Consider the following 9,675-nt stretch of genomic DNA (forward strand, 5'->3'; position numbering starts at 1 on the left):
TAAGTACCAAGCTATATCTCCAGTCCACGTGAACACAGTTTCTATAAGGGACACTACCGTCCATGCCCAATCAATTATTAAGACAGCTTTGGCAGAACACTGAGAGTGGCAAACATAGGGTAGGTTTCTTACAGGTCTGTGTTGGAACAAGACTCTGCATCCCTGCTTACTCTAACCTTCTGCCTATTCTTTCAGCCCATCTGGAATTGCATAGTGCTTTTTTGTTCCTAATAATTTATCTGAAGTTGGCGGCGGGGTGGGGCGGGGCGGTGGCTGTGGGGCCCAGGCTGGGGCTGGGGCGGCGGCTGGGGTGGCCGCCGCCTCCCAGGGCTGGTCGGCCACCTCCGCGATGCGGCTGCCGGGGGAGGGGCGGTGAGTGCGGCTGCCGCAGTCCGCCGCGGAGCTGGTCCGAGCCCACCCGCCGCTGGAGGAAAGAGCCAGACTTCTCAGAGGCCAGTCTGTTTAACAAGTGGGACCCCAGGGCCTTCTGTATGTTCAACAAAGAGAGCTTGCAGTGACTTCCCCAAAGGATGGCTCCATCTCCATTTTGGGTTCTGAGGATGCCACCAGTTGTCACATGTGGTCCTCAGGCATACAGGTAGTGGGGTGACATGCTTGACACATTGTGATGGAGCTGACACCAAAGCCGAGGTTCCCTTGATCATGAACTCCATAAAATCCTTTTCTGATCACACAGTGTGGAAGGTTGGACGTGCACCTTGTGGGGGGCTTCAGTGATGATTGGCAGCTGTTACAGAGACTTACCGGTCAACTTCTTAGTGAGTTTGACAAACAAGATGAGGATATTCATTTAGTGACTTTGTGTGTGACACAATTAAATGACCGGGAAGAAAATAGATGCCACTTTCCAGTAATGTATGGCATTGCAGTCAACGTTAAAACTGCAGAGATTTAGAGAGCTTCCTTTCAAGATCGAGGCCCGGAGAAGGAGCTACGAGCCGCACAAGCTTTGGCAGGAGGCCCGATGATTAGCATTTATGATGCAAAGACAGAACAACTTCGAATAGGCCCGTATTCCTGGACGCCATTTCCACATGTGGATTTCTGGTTGCAGCAAGATGACAAGCAAATACTAGAGAACCTCTCCATGTCACCTCTGGACGAGCCCCCCATTTTGTTGAACATATTAGATCCACCTTGATGTTTTTTTAAAAAATACCCATCTCCAGCGAGTACACTGTTTCCTGGAAATAAAGCTCTCCTCTATTAAAAAAAAAAAAAAATGAAGATGGCTTATGGGAAAAGATCTCTTCTCCAGGAAGCTAAAAATAGGAATCACCAAAGCAAGCAACTGTGTCATGGGAAGACAATTGGGTTTAGAATCTACATCTGTCTAGTTGAAGGAATTCTATGTGCACTGTCTTATTTTAGCAAAAAAAAAAAAATTATCTGAAGTTTATTCTTTTTTCTTTTCTGTTAAGAAATTCTTTAATACATAGTCAAAGGAAAAAAAAAAACATTTTCTAACTGGAAATACATTAGAGTTCATTCTGTTGATGAATATTTTAGTCTAACGGGAAGGGTTCAGTCTCCTGAAACATGTATGCTCATGCTATCCAAAGGAGGAGATGGGATGATGTGTAAATGTCTCTACACTGAAAGAATGCCTGTGCAGTGATTGAAGAATGTTTACCTGAGTCAACACAGGCAAGGAACTGAAGGCACCTGGGAACCTGAGCCCTGCTGGGACAATGATGCTGCTCACAGAATCTCAGAAGGAAAACATGGATTTATTTCTCACCTCTTGTCAATACTTGGTATCAATACTTCATTTTTTAATGCATAATTTTATTATTGACCATTTCTATCCTTAAAACAATAAACCATGATAATTCCCTCCTCTTACCTACTTTCCCCTTCACAAGTCCACTCTCCATCATGTCCCCTCCCTATCTCCATTAGTCTCTTTTTTATTTTGATGGCATCATCTTTTTTTCCTATTATGAGGGTCTTGTGAAAGTATTGCTAGACACTGCAAGGTCATGGATATCAAGGCCAATTTCTGTCTGGACAGTTGCATTATAAGGAGTCATACCAATCCTTTGACTCTTACAATCTTTCCTCCAGCTCTTCTGTGATGGACCCAGAATTTTGGAGGGTGTGATAGAAATGTTTCAGTACTTTCAGTACTGGACACTCCTCTATCACTTCCTTTCAGCACTATGTTGCCTTTTGGGTCATCCCAGTGGTCACCATTGATTGAAAAGAGAAGCTTCTCTAATGAAAAGGGAAAGTAGCATTAATATATGAATATAAATATTAAGTGTAGTGCTTACTGGGCAGTTTAGTGAGCATAATATATGTGTTTAACCAGACAAGAGAAGGCTTTATACCCCTAAGGCTCATGACTTCCCCTGCTATAGGATTTTGATTAGGTTTTCAGTACTACACATGTACTCCCTACCATAGAGTGGGCCTCCAATCCAATTATTGAGCAATTGGTTCCCCTTAGAGCAGACATGCCACTATTGTACCCATTCAGTCATTTGGTCTGGCTGGACAAACTTGAACCTTCTCGTGTCCACTGTTTTCACTGCTGATGATTTCTGTCTCCCATAGAGCTACATTCAGTGCAGCTTTTTCCAGATTTTAGTTGGCTGGTCTATAGGGAGGAGGTTTTTAGCTCAGTCCCTGCTTGATTTCTCAGTGACCTTGACGCCCAGGCATGTGAAGTCTTTAGCAATAGGTTCTTACCCTCTATTTCTCATGGAAACCAAGGGTCTTAGCAATAGCCTGTTATGATTTGGAGGCAGCAGCGACCTCCCTGGCCAACAATTCACTGGAAGGTATCCCATCTCTGGCATTAAAATTTTCTAGTAACAATATATATCCAGATGTGTCATTATCCAAAAGAGTAGGTTTTTATATGTCTTATGCAGAATATCTTGAATTTTGATTGACCCTTTCCCTCAACCTTATTTTAGTAAATCTCTTCCCCTGTCCTCACTTAGGCCATTCCACTCCCTGTAATCTATTCTTCTACTTGCATATATACAATACCATCCCCTTAAGTCCTTTCCTCTCCTCACTTCCTTATAGCCTTTTGTCTAGCTTACTGGCCTCTGCTACTGATTTTTGGTTCCAGCTCACAAACAAGTCTACACATTTATAGTTAGGATCCACATATGAGAGAGAAAATGTGACATTTGGTTTTCTGGACCTGGGTTATCTCACTATAATCCTATCTATACCCAACCATTTCCCTACAAATTTTATAGTTTCATTTTTCTTTACTGCTAAATAGAACTCCATTGTGTAAATGGACCACATCTTTATTATCCATTGATCTGTTGAGGTATATCCAGGCTGGTTCAATTTCCTATCTATTGTGTATACAGCAGCAATAAGCATGGTTGTTCAGGTATCCCTAAGGTAGTGAGAAGAGTCATTAGGATACATGCCTAGGAGTTCTATAGCTAGATTCTATGGTAAATGTACTTTTAGCTGTCTCAAGAAACTCCTCACTAATTTCCACAATTTCCAGACTACATTTCCTCCAACAGTGTAGAAGGGTTTCCCTTTTTCTGCATCCTCGCCAACATTTATCATCATTTTTTTTTTTTTTTGATGATAGCCATTCTGATAGGAGTGAGATAGAATCTCTAAGTAGTTTTAATTTGCATTTCCCTGGTGGCTAAGGATATACAGCACTTTTTTAGATGTTTATATGTCATGTGTATCTCTTCTTTTGAGAGCAATTGGGGTTATATTCAGAAACTCATTTCCTATGCCAAAATGTTGAAGGGTTCCCCTACTTTTTCCTCTAGCAGTTTCACGGTTTTAGATCTGATATTAAGGTTCCTGGTCTATCTGGACTTGATTCTTATGAATGGATAAAGACAAGGATCTATTTTTATTATTCTACATATAAATATCCGGTTTCCCAGCACCACTTATTATCGAGGTTATATTTTCCCCAGTAAATATATCTGTCATTTTTTTTTTTTTTGTCAAAAATCAGATGGCTGTAGCTGCCTGGATTAACATCTGGGTCCTCTATTCTGTTTCATTGATTTATGTGTCTTTGTGCCAGTACCATACTGTTTTTGTTACTTATGGCTTTGTAATACAGATTAAAATCAGAAGTGGTGATACCAGCAGCCCAATTTTTGTTGCTCAAAATTGTTTTGGATATTCAAGGGTTCTTTTTGTGCTTCCAAATGAATTTCAGGTTTTTTTTTTTTTTTTTCTATTTCCATGAAGGACCTGAATGCAGTAAGAACTATGGAATATGAGGTTTGGTTTATGAGGGTGAAAAAGAACTTGGCTTGGACTGGGCTAGCAGGTTGTGTGAGAAGCTTGCTGTTATTCCTGTGTCCTGAGAAGTTCTACAGGGTTGCTTTGCATAGAAATGAACTGATGTGAGCAGAGGGATATGGCTCAGAAAGAAAAATCTTTGGGTGAGCTGTTGCCCATTCAGCTGCAATTGAGAGATTACAACTTTTCAGATTGGGCCAGCTAACCTGCACTTGGGCAAAGGAAGAATGTAGACTCTTTGCAAGGGTCCTCTGTGCTCAAGGAGTGTTCTGTTCTTCAAAGGCTGCTTTATTCCCCCCATGGATTAACAAAGTGACACCCTAACTGGTACTATGGAGTATAAGAAATGCAGGAAAGAGAGGTTCGTTGAGTTTGTAACATGGTATTGTGTTTTGGAAATGGCCATGGGCAGCATGAAGCAGATTGCCTACATGGATCCCGGATGGAGCCATGAGGATGAACTGTGTATTCCAGTGGAGACCCAGTGGAGATGCTAGGACCATGAGATGGCTGCTAAGGAAAGCTGCTGGCCCAGGATGAAGTTTTCCAGGACTGTGAGTAGCCTAGGCTGAGGGGTGGGATTGGAACTCCAGAGACTTGTTGCTGGTTAGAATTACCGAAGATGGAAATTTGTCACTGACTATAGTTGTTGGGTTTGAAGCTACAGAGTTTGATATTTGCCCTGGTTGTTTTAAATCTTGTATTGGCTGAATATTTCTTTGCTGTGCCTAATGCCATCTTTTGAAGTGTGAATGTTTATTCTGTTCCATTATGGAATTTGAGGGGATTTTTTGGTACTGTGGCTCAGCTAAAAGACCTTGGATTACGGGGATGTATGAACATCATTGGAATTGATAAGAACTATGTGGATTTTTACAGGTGGATGGTTGCATTGCATTTTACATCATGTATGGATATCAGTTTATGATGTCCAGGGGTGGAATGTGGTGGTTTGATTCAGGTGTCCCCCATAAACTTAGATGTTTTGAATGCTAGGTTCCCAGCTGATGGAGATTTGGGAATTGATGCCTTCTGGAAGCAGTGTATTGTTGGGGGTGGTGGGTTGTATAGACAATTTTCCCCATGCTAGTGTTTGGCACACTCTCCTATTGCTATGGTCCACCTTATGTTGGCCAGGGGTGACATCCACCCTGTGCTCATGGCATCATTTCCCTGCCATCATGGAGCTCCCTCCTACAGCCTGTAAGCCAAAATATACTTCTTTTTTCTCACAAGCTGCTTTCGGTTGGATGATTTCTACCAGCAATGCAGTCCTGACTGCAACAATGTCATTGGAATTTTAATGGGGATTGCATTAATGTGTAAATTGATTTTGGTAAGATTGACATTTTCACAATATTGATTTTTCCAATCCAAGAACATGGGATGTCTTTCAATTTCCTAGTGTCTTCTGCAATTTTTTCCATGAGTGTTTTAAAGTTCTCATTGTAGATATCCTTAACTTCCTTAGTTAGGTTTATTCCAAGGTAATTTATTTATTTATTTTTTGAGGCAATTGTGAATGGAAGAGGTTCCCTGATTTCATCCTCCACATGTTTTTGTTAGTATATAGGACAGGTACTGATTTCTCCGTGTTTATTTTGTATTCTGATACATTGCAAAAAGTGTTTATCAGCTCTACCAGTTTGCTGGAAGAGTCCTCAGGGTCCTTTATGTATAGGATTATATAATGTAATAATGATAATTTGATCTCTTTCTCTCTAATTTGAATTCCTTTTTTAGTGCCTCTTGCCTTATTGTTATAGCTAAGACATCCAGTGCTATATTAAATAAAAGTGGGGAGAGTGGATACCCTTGTCTTGTTCCTGAAGTTACTGGAAAAACTTCAAGTTTTTCCCCGTTTGTTGCTGGCTGTAGGTTTGTCATAAATACCTTTTATTATATTGAGATGTGTTCCTTATATTCCCAGATTCTTTAAGAGTTTTACCATGAAGAGATGCTGGATTTTGTCAAATACCTTCTCGGCATCTATTGAGATGACCATGTGATTTTTGTTCTTCAGTCCATTTACATAGTATGTTACATTAATCAACTTCCATATTTTAAACCATTCCTGCATCTTTGAGATAAAGCACACTTGGTTGGGGTGAGTAATATTTCTGATATGTTCTTGTATTCTGTCTGACAATATTTTGCTCACAATTTTTGCACCTATGTTCATGAATGAGATTGGTCTGTAATTTTGTTTTTATTTTCTTTTTTCTGTCTTTGTCTGGATTTGGTATCAGGGTGATGCTGGCTTCATCAAAGGAGTTCAGTATAATTCATTTCTTTTCTATTTTATGTAAGAGTTTGAGAAGTAGTGGTGGTGTTAGTTCTTCCATGCAGGTCTGATAAAATTCATCAGTGAATTAATCTGGGCCTGGACTTTTTTTAGTTGAAAGACTTTATAACTGCTTGGATCTCCATACTTGTTATAGGTCTATTTAAATGGTTTATCTCATCTTAATTTAATTTTGATAAGTCATATGAATCAAGGAAGCCATCCATTTCTTTCAGATTTCCAAACTTAGAGGCATATATATTCTCAAAGTATGTCCTTATAATTTTCTGAATTTCTTTGGTATATGTTGTAATGATGCCTTTTTCATTTCTAATTTGATTAATGTTTGCCTGCTCTGTCTTTCTTCTGCTTAGATTTGCTTAGGGTTTGTAAATCTTGTTTATCCTTTCAAAGGACCATCTCTTTTTTTCATTTTTTCTTTGTATTTTTTGTTTCTATTTCATTAATTTCTGGCTGATCTTTATTATTTCTTCCTGTCTACTAATTTTTGGTTTACCTTGGTCTTCTTTTTCCAAGGCTTTAACATAAGTATTAATAAGTATTAACAAAGTATTAAATTCTTTTCTTGTGAACTCTCTAATTTCTTAATATAGGCACTTAAGAGCTATAAATTTCCCTCTTAGGACTGCCTTCATTGTGTCCAAAGTTTTTGGTAGTATTATCATCATAATTTGATCCTATGAATTTATTGATTTCTTTTTTGATATATTCAACGATCTATTCTTCATTCAATAGTGTGCTGTGTAGTCTCCATGAATTTCTGTATACTCTGTAGTTTTTCTTGTTGCTGATTTGGAGTTTAATCCCATTATGGTCAGAGTACAAGGGATAATTTCATTTCTCCTGTATTTGTTAAGATTTGCTTTGTGTCCTAATATATGGTCTATTTTGGAGAATATTCCATGTGCTTCTGAGAAAAGTAAAAAAAAAACAACTATATTCTGCAGCATTTTCATGGAATGTTCTATAGATATCTGTTAGATCCATTTGTTCTATGACATCATTTAATCCAGATGTCTCTCTGTTTATTTTTTGCCAGGATGACCTGTCAATTGATGAGAGTGGGGTATTGAAGTCATCCACTACAATTGTATTTGGTGTCATCTGTGACCTTGAGTCTAATGCTGTTTGTTTGATGAAGCTGGGATCCCCCATGTTAGTGCATATCTATTTTGGTTTGTAATATCCTCCTGTTGGAGTGTTCCTTTAATCAGTATGAACTGACCTTTTAAAATCTTTCCTCACTAATGTTGGTTTGATGTCTACCCTGTCTCATGTTAGGATAGCAACCACTGTTTGTTTCCTAGGCCCATTTGTTTAAAATACCAGTTTCCATTCTTTCACCCTAAAACAGTGCCTATCTTTTATTGAGCCATGAGTTTCCTGGAGGCAAAAAACAGCAGGATACTGCCTTTTAATTCAGTCTGCAAGCCTGTGTCCTTTAGTTGAGACATTCAGGCCACTGATATTAAGAGTTATTATTGAAAGGTATATGTTTATTCTCATATGCTTCTTGTTTTGTAGTGCTTCCTGATTTCCCTTTAGCCTCTTGTTTCAACTGTTATTTGAGTGTGGTTTATGTTTTCCTGATTTCTCATGTGCATGCTTTGCTTTCTCTTCAGCATGAAGGATTCCTTCAAGTATTTTATGCAGAGCTGGTTAGTTGTCATAAATTTCTTTAACCTGTTTCTGTTGTGGAATATCCTTATTTCCTCTTCAATTTAGATAGATAGCTTTGTGGGATAAAGTAATCTTGGTTGACAGTTGTTACCTTTCAGAATTTGGAATACATCATGCCAAGCCCTCCTGGCTTTTAAAGTTTGTGTTGAGTAATCTGCTGTGACCCTTATGGGCTGGCCTTTATAAATGACTTGTTTTATCTCTCTAACTGCTTTCAATATATTTTCTTTGGTTTGTGTGTTTAGTATTCTATTTATAACATGGTGAAGAGAGGTTCTTTCCATGTTTTGTCTGTTTGGTATTCTAAAAGCTTTCTGTATCTGACTTGGCATTTCTTTCCCAATTTGGGGAAATTTTTTTCTATGATTTTGTTGCAAATGCCTGCTATGTCTTTGGATTGAAATTCTTCTCCTTCTACTATACCTTGAATTCTTATGTTTGATCTTGTCATAGTATCCCAAATAACTTGAAATTCCCATTCATATTTTCCTATTAGCTTAGCTTTCTCTTTGTTGGACTGTATTAGATCTGCTACCTGGTCTTCTAGTTTAGTTATTCTGTTCTCTCCTTCATTCATTCTACTGGTGAGAATTTACAGAGTTTTTTATTTGACTGTGTTTTTTAGTGTTAGAATTTCTTCATGGTTTTTCTTCAGTATTTTCAGTTCCTCACTCATGTCTTGTAATGGCCTCCTTATTTCATTAAGATGGTTTTCTGTGTTCTCTTGGAATTCCTTCAGAAATTTGTTTTCTCCTTTAATTGCTTTGTTTTCTTCTTTAATTCCTTTGATTTTTTTGAGTATAGATAAAGTTTTTTTGAAATATGTTTCAGGCATTTCATCTAAAACAGTCTCATTTATAATTTTTGGTGGGGTTGTGTTGTCTTTGTTCTTTGTGTTTCTTGTATTATAATGTTGAGAATTTTGCATCCTGAGTTGATTTGATGCTTGGGTTTTCTAATTATCTGCAGTGTTCTTAGACTTGGAAATCCAACTTTATGTACCTTCAGCATAGGAGATGAAGGTGCCATGTGTAGCTTTTGTACTCCAATCTGACCACAGAAGTAATACTAGGTGTTGAGTTTGCTTGCTATTCAAGTATTCTAGTGGGATGTGTGAAGCAATTTACTGGAAAAATTCTAAAATTCATCTGAGCAATATACAAACTCAATAAAAATCAGAACAGAGTATGCAAATGTAGGGACTGAAACAAACAGACAGTCTTATAAAACCAAAATTCCAAGGGTGTGTATTGCTCTATACCCTTAATTCTATCTACTGGGAGGTTGAGATTTCTCTTCTGAAATAGGTTCCAGGTCAGCCTGAGTCTGAATCAGACCCTGCTCCCAATAATGACTGAAGAAAAAGACAAAGGACCTATAAATCTGAAAGCATCAAAAAAACAATAGTCAAC

General features: G+C 38.4%; 1 pseudogene; it reads left to right on the forward strand.

The window, feature by feature from the left end:
• The first annotated feature begins 349 nt into the window (after nucleotides 1–349).
• On the forward strand, nucleotides 350–1,323 carry LOC101602619 (annotated as a pseudogene).
• Nucleotides 1,324–9,675: the final 8,352 nt, after the last annotated feature.

The sequence above is a fragment of the Jaculus jaculus genome, chromosome 10 (genome assembly GCF_020740685.1).
Source record: "Jaculus jaculus isolate mJacJac1 chromosome 10, mJacJac1.mat.Y.cur, whole genome shotgun sequence".
In the NCBI taxonomy this organism is placed as follows: Eukaryota; Metazoa; Chordata; class Mammalia; order Rodentia; family Dipodidae; genus Jaculus; species Jaculus jaculus.